This window comes from Oryctolagus cuniculus, chromosome 5 (genome assembly GCF_964237555.1).
Source record: "Oryctolagus cuniculus chromosome 5, mOryCun1.1, whole genome shotgun sequence".
Classification (NCBI taxonomy): domain Eukaryota; kingdom Metazoa; phylum Chordata; class Mammalia; order Lagomorpha; family Leporidae; genus Oryctolagus; species Oryctolagus cuniculus.
In genome coordinates, this window is record NC_091436.1 from 20962528 (window position 1) to 20979837 (window position 17310).

Below are 17310 nucleotides of genomic sequence, written 5' to 3' on the forward strand. Positions count from 1 at the left end.
TTAAAATATTTTCTTGGTATTTGAGAATTTTTAATGTGAATTTAACCTACATTCTGAAAATGAATCTTGATGTGAATGGGATGGGAGAGGGAGCAGGAGATGGGAGGGTTGAGGGTGAGAGGGAAGTTATAGGGGGGAAAAAGCCACTGTAATCCAAAAGCTGTACTTTGGAAATTTATATTTATTAAATAAAAGTTAAATAAATAAATAAAAGCTGAACCAAATAAAAAAATACATTCTGAGTATCTAGATGTACTTAGAATCCCAGCTCAAAAAAATTTAAATGATCATTTATTCATCCGGTGTCATATTACTGGCAAAAAAGAAAAGCATTACTTCAAAAAAAAGAAATTTAATTTTTTAGCAAAAGATGACAAGTTATTAGGAAACAGATGTTGTAATTTCTAATATATAAAATTATTTGCAAGTTTTCCTGTGGGACCATAAAATCACAGCTATAAGTCATATCATCTAGCTGTTCTCATGGTGAGCCACTCCATGAAAGAAAGTATTGTGAATTGCCATGTTCACTAGCAAAATGCTTAGATTTGTCATAAGGTTTCCTGAAGACCTTTGTATTAGGTGACCCGGACTGCCGTAACAAGTTGACTTAAATAACAGGAATTTACTATCTCACAGTTCTGGAGGCTATAAATGTGAGATCAAGGTGCTGGCAGGGCTGGTTCCTTCTTAGCACTATGAGAGTGAGTTTGTTCCAGATCACTTTTCCAGCTTCTAGTGGTTTGCTGCAATCTTTGATGTTCCTTGCCTTGTAGATGAATCACCCTCATCTCTGCCTTCATGTTCATGTGATCTTCTTCCTATATCTCTTCACAGGGTCATCTCTCAGTCACTGCATCCAAATTTCCCCATTTTACAGAGATACCAATTACACTGGATTAGAACCAATCCTAATGACATTATTTTAACTTGATTACTCCTATAAATACATGTTTCAAAATTTGGTTGCATACTTAGGTGCTGGAATTTCAGACATCAACTTATCTATTTGGGGTGATTCATTTTAACATGTAACACTATCACTAAAGTTTTATTTTTGCTATGTAAAACCAAAAGTCTATACCAGGCCAAAATCAGCTTCCTTCCCTTGGTCCTGCCAATTCATTCTTCTCTCACACAGAAGATTTTATGGAGGACTTTGGTCTGCAAGATGAATTGGGAGAGGATAATGCTAGGATTTACATTAGGCGAGAAGCTGAGATAGGGTGAGGCCAACTAAAACTCAAGAACATAGGTTTGTTGGCAATTTATACTGAATGTATTCCTTGACATACATGAAAAATATTTGAAAAATGCTCACTGTAACATTTTCTTAAAAAATTCACACTTTGAGTTTAGACCAACTTGTAAAGAAGCTAAATCCAGCATTTTCTTGGGCAGATTATTTAACATGTCGGTCTCAGTGCCCTCATCTTCAAAATGGGAATATTAATACAAATATTAGTATGCATTTCATTTACTCCTCTTTTGAGAAGTAAAAGCAGTGATATCTGAAAGGGATTAGGGCAATTCCTGTCATATGATGAGTATTTAATAAATGGTGTTTATCATATTACCCATAGCACCTAATGGAATGCCTGACACAAACACAGTAAGTATTTGGGGATGAATGTTTGAACCAATGTCTCAGAATTTAAAGTCAACCCAGATGAACTTTTTGAAAGTATCTGATCTTTATCTTTCCACAGTTCCGTGTGGACTTGGAGGCATAGCCAAGCAAGGTATGGCTGTATTATTCACAGGTTCCCTTCTTTTTGGCATAGTGACTATTCTAAGATAGATCTAAGATGTGTTCTGCATCTAACAGCCTTCCTTCCTTCTTTGAGATTTCCCTATGGTGACAGAAGGGGAGAGAAGGGAGAGGGAGGGAAGGAGAAGGAGAGGGAGATGTAGGGAGGCAGAGATGGAGAATGAGATTATTAAATTGAGATTGCTGATTTGATGTCATATGAACCTGAAATTGTAGGTAGCTTTGTCTTTCTCACAGGAAGGCTGGCCTTCAGCTATAGAGAATCAGGTGAACCCTCAGAAAAAAAGGAGTGAAACTTTTTAATCATATTAAATTCTATGGCTGCAGTTGTGACTTAAGCCAGATCTACCCAAAGACTTCCCATTTACATGAGTCATTGAATTCCATTTTATTTTTTAAACTAATTAGAAGATTTCTTTGAAACTGGAAGAATCTTTACTAGTATAAACAAGTACATGTTTTTAGTTATTAAAATCTCTTTGCTTGAAAGGTCCTCTTGAAAGTCATTTATATATAAGTAAATGTATCAAATACATTTCTCTATGTAGTCAAGTAGTGAAATCTTATATATTTTATTCCTACCAGGGCTTTTAGTGAAACAAATGCAAGGATGTAAATCTGTAATGTCCAAAGGAAGCAATAACCACATGGTAGTGATGCAAATATTTTGTCTTACAGCTATCTGAATAAGCTGTCTTTGTCTTGGCATCAACAAGTATGACTAAGCACCATATGTTTTATATCATGGCATACACAGAAGACAATCTTTTTTTTCCAGGAACTTACAGTTTAGCTGGGGAGATAAAGCAAATCTACACACCATAAAAACAGATAAACAAACAAAATAGGACAGTATAACTGTAATCAATAATTCATACTCACTTTAGAATTCTAAAATGTAAGTGGAGATGGGAAGGAGGGGTGGGCAATTCCAATGGTGACATAGCGTGAACAGAAACAGAGATAGAAAACTAAAGTGCACATTTAGACACTAGTGATTCATCCATTTGGCTTGAGAGGTGATTGCTGCAGGGAGTGATGGAGGCTAAGACTGAACATTTCGACTGTGGTCAGATTTTTAAAAGCTTCAAACATTAGGCAAAGGAGTTAGATTTCAATTTTCCAGCAAGGAGAGTGGCTACAAGTATTTGGGTGAAGAGGGAGTTGCAATGTCATCAAGATAATATTTTAAGTATTGTAGGACGTGGGTCTGTTGTGATCTGCTCTAGGGTATCTTAGGGTAGAAAAAGGAGGAAGTCATGACTGAGCTGTAGAAACACTTGAGTCATGAACTGATAAGGGCTCAGATGTGGTTAGTAGTACAGAGAGGCAGAAAGAAGATACATGAAAGAGGAAGGAAAATTTCGTAGAATGGATATAACCCAGAGCCAGATCGGATGAAGAAAATGAGGCAATAGATTTTGAGGTGGAGTAAAAGGTAGTATTTTGGGGACAGAATTAGGAAATACAGAAATTCTTTCTGGACATTGCTGCAATGTCCTTATCTCATTATAGACAACATGCCAGTTTAATTTGAAGACCTTTTAAGTACCTGCATTCGCAGCAAGCTGGGATCAGGAGCCAGGAATCAAACTCAGATATTACAATGTAGGGCACAGGGGTTCTAACTGGCATCTTATTCACTAGCCAAAATGCTTCTCCCTGCATGAACATTTTGAAATACTCTTGTATGTCATGGAATTCTTGCTCAGTAGGGTTATGTTGCAATTTGTAGTTTCTACCACAATGAGAAACAGGGAATTATTTTTAATTTCTGTTGAAGCATCATAAAAATAAGTTCAAATAACAGCTGTGTGCCAGACTAACTGTGTAACTTCAGATAAGTCACGTATCCCTCTGAGATTCAGTTTTCTTGACTGTTAAATGTACCTATCTACTTCACTGTATTGTTGTGAGGATTAAATGAGGTATAATTTGTTTAAATGTTTAGCATGCTATCTGGCATATTGCAAGTACTCAGTAAGTTTTTTTGTTGTTTGTGCTATTTCTGCTATAATTATTAACTCTTCATGTATGAGCTTTCATGCAAGGGACTATGTCCTATTCAACTTATGCCTAATGCCCAAAACACCGCAACTTGAACATCTAACTCCAGCATGTTTGCGAGACTGAGCAAAGATCCTCTCATGCAAGGGACTATGTCCTATTCAACTTATGCCTAATGCCCAAAACACCGCAACTTGAACATCTAACTCCAGCATGTTTGCGAGACTGAGCAAAGATCCTCCTGTTGAGGATGTAGATGATGAAAATAATGGAGCTATGGAAGAAAGGGATTCAATCTGTAATTATTAAGCAATGTAATTCAAATTCAGGTTAAAAAAATGTGAAGGCCAAAGAATATTTCTAACCATCTCCTGCACAGGGTAGTGCTTTTGACCATTCAGGTGTTGGGAACTGTTTTTCTGCCAAGGGCCCTTTGAATGTTTATAACATCATTCAGCGACCATGTAAAATTATCAGCTTAAAAATTAGCCTGGTATAGATGTATTGGATTTCAAGTCTCACCTGCAGTTGCTTTGGGTGAGCCAGACCAAATGACTTCATAGTCTGTGGTCCAGACCTTCCTCACCCCTGAAGGTAGAGGTTATAATAGTCTAGAAACAAAGATGTACTTGTGCAATCAAAAGTCAATCTTTATCATTGCCATGTTAAAAATAGACTTCCCATCTAACACTTCTTTATGTATGCGACTCTGAGACCGTTTTTTAATTCTTGTAACGGGAAAGCCAAACTGTCATTAATTTATGACTATAGATAATACATAGCATTACTTTACTTACGGAATGACAAAATATACAAAATAATACTTATGTTACAGTGAGCACTCTCCTGTGTGGGTCATATGGATATGTGTTTCAGGTCAGAGGTACTGAAACTTCTGTTGAGGATTTTTCATTTTTTGAAAAAAATAAATATGTTAGAAAAATATCTCAGTAATGTTTTAAACCAAATATAAAATTATTATAGGAACCATAACATTTTTGCCCAGTATTGTTGAAATTTAGACTGAATAATGTCAGTTATTTTGCTGCTCTGAAGTCCCTTTTTTGAGCCTACACTGAACCTGTAATACTTATGGAAAGAGTAACCATAGCAACCTATATTGATGTCACAAGCCCAGGCTTCTGACTTCATTGCATAATGCAGTAGCAACTGGATTTGCAGCAGAAACACCCTGCTAAAGAGCAAGTATCTTGGTTCACAGCAAAGAGGACAAAGGAAAACAGCAAGTTATAGGGGGTTGAATCCTGGATTGTGAGTCAGATTGCCTGAGTGCTTATTTTAACCCTACCTCTCACTTGTTGCCTTGTTTTGAGTAATTGTGTTTACATGTGTGCACAGGGGTTTGAAGCAAGAAATCTCCTATTTCTGGGATGGTCATAGCAGAGACAAACTCAGGATATCTAATGTTTTGCATTTTGTAGATAGCTCAGTAAAGCTAAAACACCCTTAAAATAACTTGGAAAGAAAAGGATTACTAATGCCTTGTAGTAGGTATTTAGCTAGCTCACAAAGATTATGAGGACACTTTGAAATAAAAAGCATCTAGCTCGATTTTTATTTTTTGAGACAGTGGGTAAAGGAAAATATTGATTCCTGTTATTAATTTTTGTGAGAATATTGTTTTTACATAAATATGTCACTATCTGTATAGCTTTATCTAAAGATGTTTTTATGTATTCAGATGGAGAAATAAAAGATTAATCTGTATCTGATATTGGATATGAAGCTTCTCATGCTTAAACTGTGTACATGAAATGGTAAATGTTTCTTAATTTTACCAGGCAAATGCTGATCCTCTTAGAAAACAAATGGCCTTGCTAATTTCAGTTGAAATTTTTAAGAATCATGATGCTATCCTTTTTCAGAAAGGATAGCCTTTCAGTTGGAGCCTGTAACCTGTTCATTATTTCCATTGGTCTAGCTTTTTACTCTACACTAAATTTCAGAACTGAAATGTGGATATTTTGGAATTTCAAAAGGTGCTTAAAGTAATCAACTGTCTTACCAGCATCTTGGCTAAAAAAGGATATAGCTTTTATTTCATCTGAGGTAACAAGGTTGAACATCTTTATCAAGAGAACTATGACCCTTTCTACCCCTTCTAACCATGTGCTTCAGGCAGTCCAAATTGTCAGTACAAATTTAACTTGCTATAAATATCATTAGCTTAATTACATGTGGAGTAGCCATCATGAAAACATGATTTATCAATTATTAGGAATTATTTAGATAACTGTTAAAAGGAGATGTTGTAGGCATGTTTTTGATAACTCAGGTGTCCATCATAATGCAACACAAGCATTTGTATGAATCTCAAAATCTTGCAAAATGTTTCAGAAACATAGTTTAGTATGCAATATTTTATAGTATATTTGTGTGTATGTGTGAAGGCAAGTTAACTATTTGATTTTATGCATCATGACTATCCAATTAGCTAATATGATTTTTTTAAAGTGCCAAAAAGCTTCCTTGCATTTTGTATGACTTCAATTAACTTTTATTAACTTTACTAGCATGAACAGATCCTAAATAGGTACAGTAAAAGTTTGTGAAAGAGCAGGTTGGTCTCCATCCATGCTTTTTTTTTTTTTTTTTTTTTTTTTTTTTTTTTTTTTTTGACAGAGTGGACAGTGAGAGAGAGAGACAGAGAGAGAAAGGTCTTCCTTTGCCGTTGGTTCACCCTCCAATGGCCGCCGCTGCAGCTGGCGCACCGCACTGATCCGATGGCAGGAGCCAGGATCCAGGTGCTTTTCCTGGTCTCCTATGGGGTGCAGGGCCCAAGCACCTGGGCCATCCTCCACTGCACTCCCTGGCCATAGCAGAGAGCTGGCCTGGAAGAGGGGCAACCGGGACAGAATCCGGCGCCCCGACCGGGACTAGAACCTGGTGTGCTGGCGCCGCAAGGTGGAGGATTAGCCTATTGAGCCACAGCGCCGGCCCTATCCATGCTTTTTTTTAAAAGCCAAGAGTGCATTATTGACTATGTCCTAAACATTTTCCTTGTGTAAAATTCCACATTTTCCAAAATACAATCCTTCTTAATGGAAGAGACTAAGCATACACTGCCAAATCATGACTGTCAAGGAGTTATACCCATAGAGGAGATTTCAGTTCATCAAAGGTATGTGTTACATAACTTTCCCAAAGTTAACTGGTAGAAGACTCCATCCTCAGCCATACACGTGTTCTGTCTCGTCACACTATCTTGATCCTTCCTGATGCTTCCCGTCCAGAATCCCATCTCTCAAGATCTGTTCCTTGGCAACATTTTTTGATGACATATTCAACTTGGCTGTTAAGTTATTCAATTACATTTGTCAACATTTTGAAATCCTTCTCTCTGTCTCTCAGCTTTCTAGTATACAGAAGCACTAAAAATAAAATTTATAAATCTTTGATGGGTTCATATTACTGGGAAGATACCTAGAAAAAAATCAAGTACATGGTAATTTTGTTAAAAGTATGTATCCATAAGAGCTGAGAGAATTCTATGAAAGGGAATAATCAGAGACAATGAGACAATAGATTTAGCCCAAAAGCATTTTGTAGTGAAGGTGTTACTTTGAAAAATGGTATTTATCCTGTCTTCTCTCTGTTTCACTTATCTCTCCCTTCTTGTTCTCACTGTCTTTATTCCTCACACAAGTAATTTATGTTTATTGTGACTCATTAAGTAGAATAGTTAAGCAAAAATAAAAATAAAAGGATAATTTCATCATCAAGATAATCCTTTTCTCAAAATTTTTAAGTTTATATGTAGGCTCAAACATTCTCTTTTTTAAAAAAATATATATTTTTTATTTATTTGAAAGGCAGCACTATAGAGAGTGAGAGATAGATTTTCCATTTGCTGGTTCATTCCCCTAATGCCTTCAAGGGATGGGGCTGGGCCAGGCAGAAGTCAGGGTTGTGGAACTCCATCTGTCTCCCATATGGGTGGTAGATACCCAAGTACATGGGCCATCTGCTGCTGCTTCCCCAGATGCATTAGCAGGGAGCTGGATCAGAAGGGAGCATCCAGGACTAACCTGGCACTCTTAGTAGATGCTGGCATTGCAGGCTGCAGCTTACCTGGTGCGCCAAGATGTCAGACTCTCAAACTTAATTTTCAAAAGCTGGAGGCATGTACTACACATTGCTTTGTAACTTACTCTTATAATTATTGAGTATGTTTCCTCTGACAATTTGAAATTTGAAAGGCTCCAAAATCTGAAACATTTTGAGTGTTAATATGATGTCACAAGTGGTAAATTCTATGCTGACCCCGTGTGTCAGGTCACAATCAAAATGCATGTTCACCAAAAATACTTTATAAAATAAACTGATGGCTATGTATATGATGTGTATATGAAATATAAGTGAATTTCATTTTTTGACTTGGATTCTATCCCCAGTCTCTTTCAATATGTATTTCTTCCACAATTCAAAAAATTCCCAAATACCAAATTCTTCTAGGCCTAGGCGTTTCTATGTTTATAATTAGAGATTTATCTGAATTTGTTACGTAAATTTCTGTTGTATGAGTATATCATAATGTAATCATTTTTCTATTCTTAGACCTTAGTCAATTCCAAATTCTAGTGGGTATAACATATGTAAGTTAAGACATATATACTATATATATACATGTCACATTCTTATATGGATATAACCTTAAACATTTGATTTTTTGATTTAATTATAAACCATATTGTTCAAATTATTGAGTCTTAATTTACATATATTCAGTTATTTTCAGATTTAAAATTTTAGTAATGGGATGATTATGTTAAAGGATATAACTTGTTTTAAGGGTTTTAGTAAATGTTTGCTAAACCTACTCCTAAAAATATATCAATTGATAATACCATAAAAATGAGACTCATTTTCCCACTTGCATACTACTGCTGGCTATTACTATAATTTTTAATCATGACATACTACTGCTGGGGAAAAATAGTACTTTAAGAATATTTTTATTTGGGATTTTGTGATTTTGAACAGCTTTTCATATCAATTCAATTCAAATTTATTTTCTAATTGTGTAATCTGATTAATTACTTGCTAGGTGGGTATGTCTGTTTCTTACCAATTTACAAAAGTTACTTTTATATTACCATGCTAATTAGTGTTCTCCTTGGCCATTTGTCCTGTATCTGTAATTTTCATTTGTTTTGTGTTACATTTCATTTTTGTATGCACAGCATATATAACCTCTTTTACAGTTTCTGCTTTTGGTGTTAGGCCTCTAAGACAGCATGTAAATATTTGCTATATTTTTCAAATATAAATTCATTTTTAATTGTTGATGTTTTCTGAAATTTATTATGACTTGAAGATTTAAGATACAAAAAAACTTCATTTGAATTATTCCCCAAGAGTTTTATTTTTTGCCACCTTCTCATACCCTCACAGTTTATATACAGTTTTAAAAATTCTTTTCCATGTCTAGTATCAGTATCACACTGTTTTACTTATTAACTTGTTTAAATATTTTAGATTCCTATCTGTAATAATTTTATAAATTAGACATTTTATCCTTTTCTCAATGGACATAAAAAAGGGAGTGTGGTATTGTTTTGTTTTCTTGACTTGCTGTTTTTATCCAGGACAACAATTTTTATCTTTGTTTTATCTGTTTGAGATTAATTCATTCTAATTGCTGTGTAGTGTTTCTTTCATTGATAAATAACAGTTTTTTACCTTATCTTTTCAGGAGGCATTATTAGATTTATCAAATAAATGCTTTTTATGCACCTAGAAAGGTGATTTATTACTTTAAAAAAGTTTATTTATTTACTTATTTAACAGGTAAAGTGACAGAGAGACACGGAGAGACAGATTATCTATCTGCTGGTTCACTCCCCCAAATGGCTGCAATAGCCAGGGTAGGCCAGATAGAAGCCAGGAGTCAAGAACTCCATGCTGGTCTTCCACATGGGTAGTAGAGGCCCAATACTTGGGCTGTCCTCTGTGGCCTTCCCAGTACAACCAGCAACCTTAAATTGGCACTCAAATATGGGATAGTGTATTGCAAGGGCCAGTTTAACCTGTTGTGACACAATGCTGGCCCTTAATCTATTAATGAAGCTATTAATTCTTAAGCTATTAATGAAGTGAATTATTGACATAAACTCAGTGTCGTGCTGAAAGCATCATTTTGTTCCTTACTATGTTGAGCTTAATGATACTTTATTCAGGGCTTTTACATCTGTTGTCCTCAGGGAGATCGTTCCTTTTTGCACTATTTTTGATATAAGGATCATATTTGCCTTAAAGAATGAGTTTAGAGCATTCCTTCCTTTCCCGTTTTCTGTAAGATTAATTTTTATGTGTTGTTTCCTCCTAGTTGTGTGGTAGATAGAACTGCTTGTAAAACTGTGTGGGCTATTGTTATTGTTTGTTTTAGAGGGTTATAGACCCTTGAATCATGGTATAAAATCCTTGAATTATGAAATTATGGCATAAATCAGTGTGAACTTTTATTTTTTCTTGTTTGCTATGTAGAGTGCTGGAAAATTATTTAAATTGCTGATTGAATTTAATAGTTTAGATCTATTTAATTTTTCTATTTAGTTTTGTTTCATAAATTATAGTTCTTCTAGAAATTTATTTTGTCTTTAAAAATTTATTAGTTTTCTATTTTAAATGTCTGACATATTTTTTCATAATGTTTTGTGGTTTTAACAATACCACTAGAGGTGGGAGAGAAATGTTATCAGTCTTTCTGGAGAACTACTTTTGGATTTGTTTACTATTGTAAATAATTTACTGCCTGATGAAGTACCTTCAACATTTAGTGGGTTAAAATAACCACCATTCATTATGTCTCATGATTTTGTGGGTCAGGAATTTAGTTAGTTTGAGTTTTTTTTTTTTTTTGTTCCAAGTAGTATTGACCAGGTTTACCAGGTCTCATTCAGGCAGTGGCTGCTCTGATCTGGAGAGTAGAAGACAATTTCACTAACACGCTGGTGCCTGGGTAAAGACAGCTACAGACTGCGCTCAGCTGGGTTGCACCCACTGCACACTTAACACAGGGCTTCTCCAGCAGGGTGGTCAGACTTCTACACTGAAGCCAGGGATCCAACAACATTCCAAGAGAGAGAAAATAGAAGTTGTGAATCTTACAGGCTAGACCCAGTAGTTGTAAAGCACCACTTTTGCCATAGGTGTGGTCAAAGTAGACACAGAACAGATTCAAGGGCAGTAGAAATAGTTTCTTCTTCTCAGAGAGACGGATATCAAAGAACTGGGGCCATTCTTTTACATAGATCCTGCATTCTATTTTAGTAATCTATTCTTGGATTTTGTTCCCCTGCTTTTATTTTGTTGATATTTCATACAGTAATGCACCCTGCTTTCTAAATTTGATGCTTAAATCATTTTCACCATTATGTTTTCTAATATAAATCATGAAGTAAAAAATGTACTCAAATTATTGCTTTCACTGCCTTGTGAAGTTTTAACTGTATTGATAATTTGCTTCTAATTTTAACGTTCCTTTATAAGTTCTTCTGTGATTCATGTGTTATTTGGAAGCATGATTTTAAAACCATGTAGATTGTTAACAATGTGTTCCGTTGGGAAAGCACCATAGTTGCTGAGAACTTAAATGTAGGTGGAGGAATTCCTCTCTTTCCTTTTCACCTACTTCCCTACTTCTGAAACGTGAATCTTGTTCAAACCTCACCGTGCCGCTCTTTCAGTTCAACCATGTTCTAGGCGTTGGACTCCACACTTTAGATAGTTTACACAACTACGAATTTGTAACATTCTCAAGAACTATTATTATCCTCAAGTTACAGATGAGGAAATTTAGCATCTGTTTTCTATGTGATTTATTCAACTCGTGAGTGGAACAGCAAGTCTTGGAATTGATGCGGGTCGAACCAGAACGCTTTTCCTTTTTCCAGCACAGGAGCACAGGATACCCGGTTCTTTTTTTTTTTTTTTTTTTTTTTTTTTTTTTTTTTTTTTTTTTTTGACAGGCAGAGTGGACAGTGAGAGAGAGAGACAGAGAGAAAGGTCTTCCTTTGCCGTTGGTTCACCCTCCAATGGCTGCCGTGGACAGCGCACTGCACCGGCGCACCGCGCTGATCCGACGGCAGGAGCCAGGAGCCAGGTACTTCTCCTGGTCTCCCATGGGGTGCAGGGCCCAAGGACTTGGGCCATCCTCCACTGCACTCCCTGGCCACAGCAGAGAGCTGGCCTGGAAGAGGGGCAACCGGGACAGAACCCGGTGCCCCGACCGGGCCTAGAACCCTGTGTGCTGGCGCCGCAAGGCGGAGGATTAGCCTACTGAGCCACGGCACCGGCCAGGATGCCCGGTTCTTTAATTTTTCAGAGACTCTGGTCTTATCCTAGTTTCTTGGGATGCCTTGGGGTGCCCTTTGAAGAACTAGGGGAAGTCATTTCTTTTCCTTCTTCTGTAAAAAGTCTTTCCTGAGGGTCTATGGATTATAATATGGCTGACACTGTTTCTGATAGCATTGCCAAGGGTGGAATCAGGTGATGGGACAAGAAAGGGGATAAGAGGTCATGCTCAACAATGGTTGTGTTCCTTGATAACTCTTAGGGCTTCATCAAATTTTTTGTCTTATAATCTTTGTAGCACTTAGGTAAAGCCTAAATATAAAAGTGAATGGTTTAGTTTTCCTGATGGAAAGTTTATTTTAGCTCCCTGGCATGTTGCATTTAGATTGTTTGTATATATAATTGTTTACTTAATGAGGATGCATCCTTACTTTCGGAATACTGCCTTTAAAATGAATTTCCATAGATTTACATAAATTCCCTGGGGATCACTATAATGTGAGCAAAGAAAAAACTGCCCAGCTGTGCACTCATTTAATGGAATTATGAAGCTTTAGGGTGTGGATTCTGAAAAAGATATCTGGGAGAAACAGTCACTCAAACTGCAGGAGAAATAAATGACTTTGCTCTCACTTTGGTTGTTGATTTTAGAAGCCAGCATCAGATGCTCAAGGTTTTTAAAAAGTCATCATTGGGAAAGATTGAGGAACTGTTCTACATTGCAGAAATCATCCATTGTATTTGAAAATGGAGGTTAATATTTTATGTTAATATTGGAGTAGTGGCTTTTATTTTTAAATAATTTTGTTTGATATGGAGAGAATTAGCAAATTCCCTATATTTCATATTGTCAAAGATGAAGCTAACAGCATTCTCAGGGAGGTTTACCTTTAAATTTAGTAGAAGGTCCCCAACCTCATCTGGGAGAGAGTTGATTAATGGTGACCTCTATTTCCATCACACCTCTGTCCTTGTCATTGATGGATAAAGATCTAAGGTGATAGCTTCTGGGGCTTAGAGATTTTACCATCTATTTAACTTACTTTGAGTCTTTGTTTTGATGGTGGTGTTCCAAACAATTATGTGGTTTTGTACTCTATAGCTAGTTCTATAGAGTTGGTTAGAATAATATAATAACAAGGGGAAGATCTTATGATTCCCTTGGCCTTGGAACATAGCGATATGAATAATGTTCTTTTCAAGCTAATACCTCAGGCTTAGCCAGCTGTCTATAAATGTATATCTTTCCTTCAAAGAGGCTCACTCGAGAATATGAATGGATCAATACTAATTTATATTCTGTGTTGGAAAATCAACCACTGATGGTGAGTCAATAAGTTCCTCTTTGTGTATGAATACATAAATCAGTCAACAAGTATTTAGTAATATATAAAAAATGCTCTACTGGGGATTCAGGAAGGGAAGAGAGGTTTTTTCCATGGTTCCAAGGAACATTTAGCCCTTATACCACAGAAAATGATAACAGTGATAATAATAGCTCACAATTTTCATACATTAATGTCAGGAATTTCTTTGTATTATCTCACATACACTTCACAATGACTTTGTTCTTGGGTAGTCTGATTGTCCCATTTTATGAAAGTAAGGGCACAAAAAGCCTAAATTATTTGCTTTACAGTGTAAAAGGTAGCTGGGTTATCAATCTTGACGCTTTGACTCCAGACATTAGACTCAATTTCTTCAAAAATCATTTATTCATTTATATGAGAGGGATTTAGTGAGAACCAAAGAGAGAGAGAGAGAGGACACTCCTATCCACTTCACAGATACCTACAGCAGTAGATACTAAAGTTAGGTGCCCAGAACTCAAGTCAGATCTCCTCTGAGAGTGATAAGAGACCAATTGCTTGAGCCATCAACTCTGCCTAGCATTCCCAGGAAGCTGTAGTAAGCAGCCAGAGGCAAGTATCTAACCCAGGTCTCTGATAGGGGATATGGGCATCTTAATTAGTTTCTCAGCTAACTAGGACAAATGCTTGATCCATTATGCTTTTTTTAAAATCTAATTCTCAGTTTATTTATTGTGATAAAATATGCAAATCATAAAGTTAACTATTTTAACCATTTTTTTAGTATGTTGTTCAATGGCAGTAAGTGCATTCACACTGTTGATCAGTCATCACTAACATCAACCCCTGTAACTTTTTTTCATTTTTCAAATTGAAATTCTGTGATCTTTAAACAGTGACTGCCCGTTTCCTCATTCTGTCTCTATGAATCTGATTGCAAAATTGCCTTATAAAAGTGGATTCATGTAATTGTCCTGTGACTGGCTTATTTCAGTTAGCATAATATTTCCAAGATTTATCCATGTTGTAGCATTCATCAGAACATCATTTCTGGGGGTAAACATTTAGCCTGGTGATTAAGATGTCAGAATGCCTGCAACCCATGTCAAAGAGCCTTGGTTCTAGTACTGGCCATACTATTGATTACAGCTGCCTGCTGGTACATACCCAGAGAGGTAGAAAGTGATGTTTCAGGGGCCGGCACTGTGGTGCAGTGGGTTTAAACCCCAGCCTGCAACTCTGGCATCCCTTATGGGCGCAGGTTCGAGTCTCGGCTGCTCCACCTCCAATCCAGCTCTCTGTTATGGCCTGGGAAAGCAGTAGGAGATGACCCAAGTCCTTGGGCCCCTGCACCTGTGTGGGAGACCTGGAAGAAGCTCCTGACTCCTGGCTTCGGATCAGCTCAGCTCTGGGTGTTGTGGTCATTTGGGGAGCAAACCAGCGGAATGGAAGACCTCTCTCTCTCTCTCTGGCTCTACTTCTCTCTGTAACTCTTCAAATACATAAAATAATTATTAAAAAAAAAAAAAAGAAAGTGATGTTTCAGTTAGCTGTGTCCCTAGCAGCCATATAAAATAAATTGATTGAGTTTCTGGCTCTTGATTTCAGCCTTGCATAGACATGGCTGTTATGGGCGTTTGGGGGGGGGGAGTAAACCAGAAGATGGGGGCTCTTTTTTTTCTGCCTCAAAAAGAAGAAAGGGAAGGAGGAGGAGAAGGTTGAGGGGAAGGAAAGAAGGAAGGAGGGGAAGAAGGAAAGAAAGAAGTAGGCAGGAAGAAGGAAGGAAGAAAAGCGTTTGTTTTTATGACTGAATAATGTCCCATGACTATTTTCTTTATCCATTCGTCTATGGTCTTTTGAGTTGCTTTCACCTTTTGGGCTAATGTGAATAATGCTACTATGAACATGAATGTTCAAATGTCTTTTTAAGTTCACTTTGAATTGAATTGAGCATATGCTTCTATGGTAATTCTATGCTTAATTTCTTTGAGGAACTACCTCAAAAATTTTTAAAGTAGGGGGACCATTTTACATTCTCATCAGCAATGTAGTAGTTTTCCAACTGATTTCTCCATGTTCTTGTAGGTATTTTTTGTGCATTTCCCTAATGGTTATTGGTTATTGGTATTGAGTTCCCTTTTAATTGCTTATTGGTAATTTGTAAATCTTTGGAAATACATTATTCGAGTTTTTTGCTGTTTTTATTGGGTTATTTTGTTGTTAAATTATAACAATTTTTATATATTCTGGATATTGACTCCTTATCAGATATATGAGTTCTAAATATTTTATCTCATTCCATAGTTTGCCTTTTCACTGTGTTAATAGTGTCCTTATATAAAAGTTTTTAATTTTGATGAAGTCCAATTTATATATATATATATATGTGTGTGTGTGTGTATATATATATATATATATATTCTTTTCTTGCCTGTGCTCAAACTCTGTGCTCTTAACCACTACACTGAAGCTTGTAACTAAGATTTCAGCATGCTAAATTATGTTGCACCAACTGAAATTGGAATATGGGGTACCATACGATGTCACCGTGTGCTTATTAATAAATTCCCAATATTAATAAGCCTGTGTAGGATTTTGCATAATATTCAGAGAAGAATTCTGAATACCTGCATAAATGAATGAGGCAGCATGACAAGTTTTAAGCTTTTTATTCAGTGAGGAAGATTCATAGGAGAGTGAGGGCATTAATCTAAGGAGAAGGGAAATTCTGGAATTAGCTTGGGGTCCACACCAAGCAGAAAGCAGGCTAGAAGCCACGTGCAGCAAGTGTTTAGAGCAGCTATCCACAGCTTATCACGAGCAGTGAAACAGAGGCTTTTGGGGTGCTCCTTGCCTTTTATATATTTTTCAAAGGGGAGTGGTTACATGGTCTGGTGGGCAGGTGGGCGCCAAGATGTGGTCGGGTAGGACTTGAGGTCACACATTGGTGTGGTGAAGGCATGGTCTGCCAGCTCCCAAACCTGATCAGTTTTATCCCCCATGCCTGCCTACCTCACAACCAAATTTCCTGAGGAGATGAGGTTGAAGGTCTGAGTTGTCAGGGAATGCATGAAGGAAACAGTGAATTATAAAATGTTATCTATCAGTATTTAGTGGATGATTCTTGATGAGAGTTTATTTTTCCTTATTTGTGAAAAATAATGTTGAGCAAATTGTGTGGCAAGTCTAAGGGATTATTGGGGGAGGGGGAGGATAGGATGAGGGATAAGTAGAGGTAGAGCTGTTGATCTCTTATTTGCTGATGAATTACCAGGGTGTTTTCTGGTAGAAGTTTTATTAAATAAATTTAAAGAGATGAAATAAAACTCTACAGTTTCACTCATGGCCTGCCACTGGCAGATGACTTTCTCTTAGAGTGTAACCAGTACAGGACGTAAATGATAGCAAACGGTCCTTTCTCTTGGCTTTTGCTCTCTGCTCAAGGCCGTCCTGAACTGTCCTGGGTATTACTGGGTCGGAGAGCTGAGCCCATATTGTGCTCCTTCATCTGCAGAAGGTGTCGGGAGTATGACTCACGTTTCAGAGTTCTTTGCTTCTAACTGCACACTGCCACTTCTGTTTTCTGTTTCATAACTTAGCCTCTCTGGTTCTTTCTCCTTTAGCTTTTGAATTTGGAATGTATCTAAGATCAAGGTTTTTTCCCATATTATTTTTGAAGTATTAATTCATGTCTCAGACTCAGAGGGTAGACAGATATTGTAACAACAGCAATTTGTAAAGTAGATAATATTGAATGTCATCCTTCGCATCCAAATATACAACTAAGTCTCATATTCTCTCCCTATAGGTACAAACTTACTCTGAGGTCTTAACAATTTCTAGGTTTAAAATAATCATAGAAGTGGTTTGTGAGTGTAATGGTGATGGCTTCAGAGGTGTCAGGAA

The 17310-nt window shown here is 36.7% G+C and overlaps 1 long non-coding RNA gene across 1 annotated transcript in view; it reads left to right on the forward strand.

The window, feature by feature from the left end:
- Positions 1 to 17310, forward strand: part of LOC127493120 (uncharacterized) — a 385519-nt gene that overhangs the window by 89524 nt on the left and 278685 nt on the right. Inside the window, exon 2 of the long non-coding RNA XR_011388476.1 lies at positions 1710 to 5050. This is a non-coding gene — a long non-coding RNA (uncharacterized lncRNA). The remainder of the gene's footprint in view (positions 1 to 1709; positions 5051 to 17310) is intronic.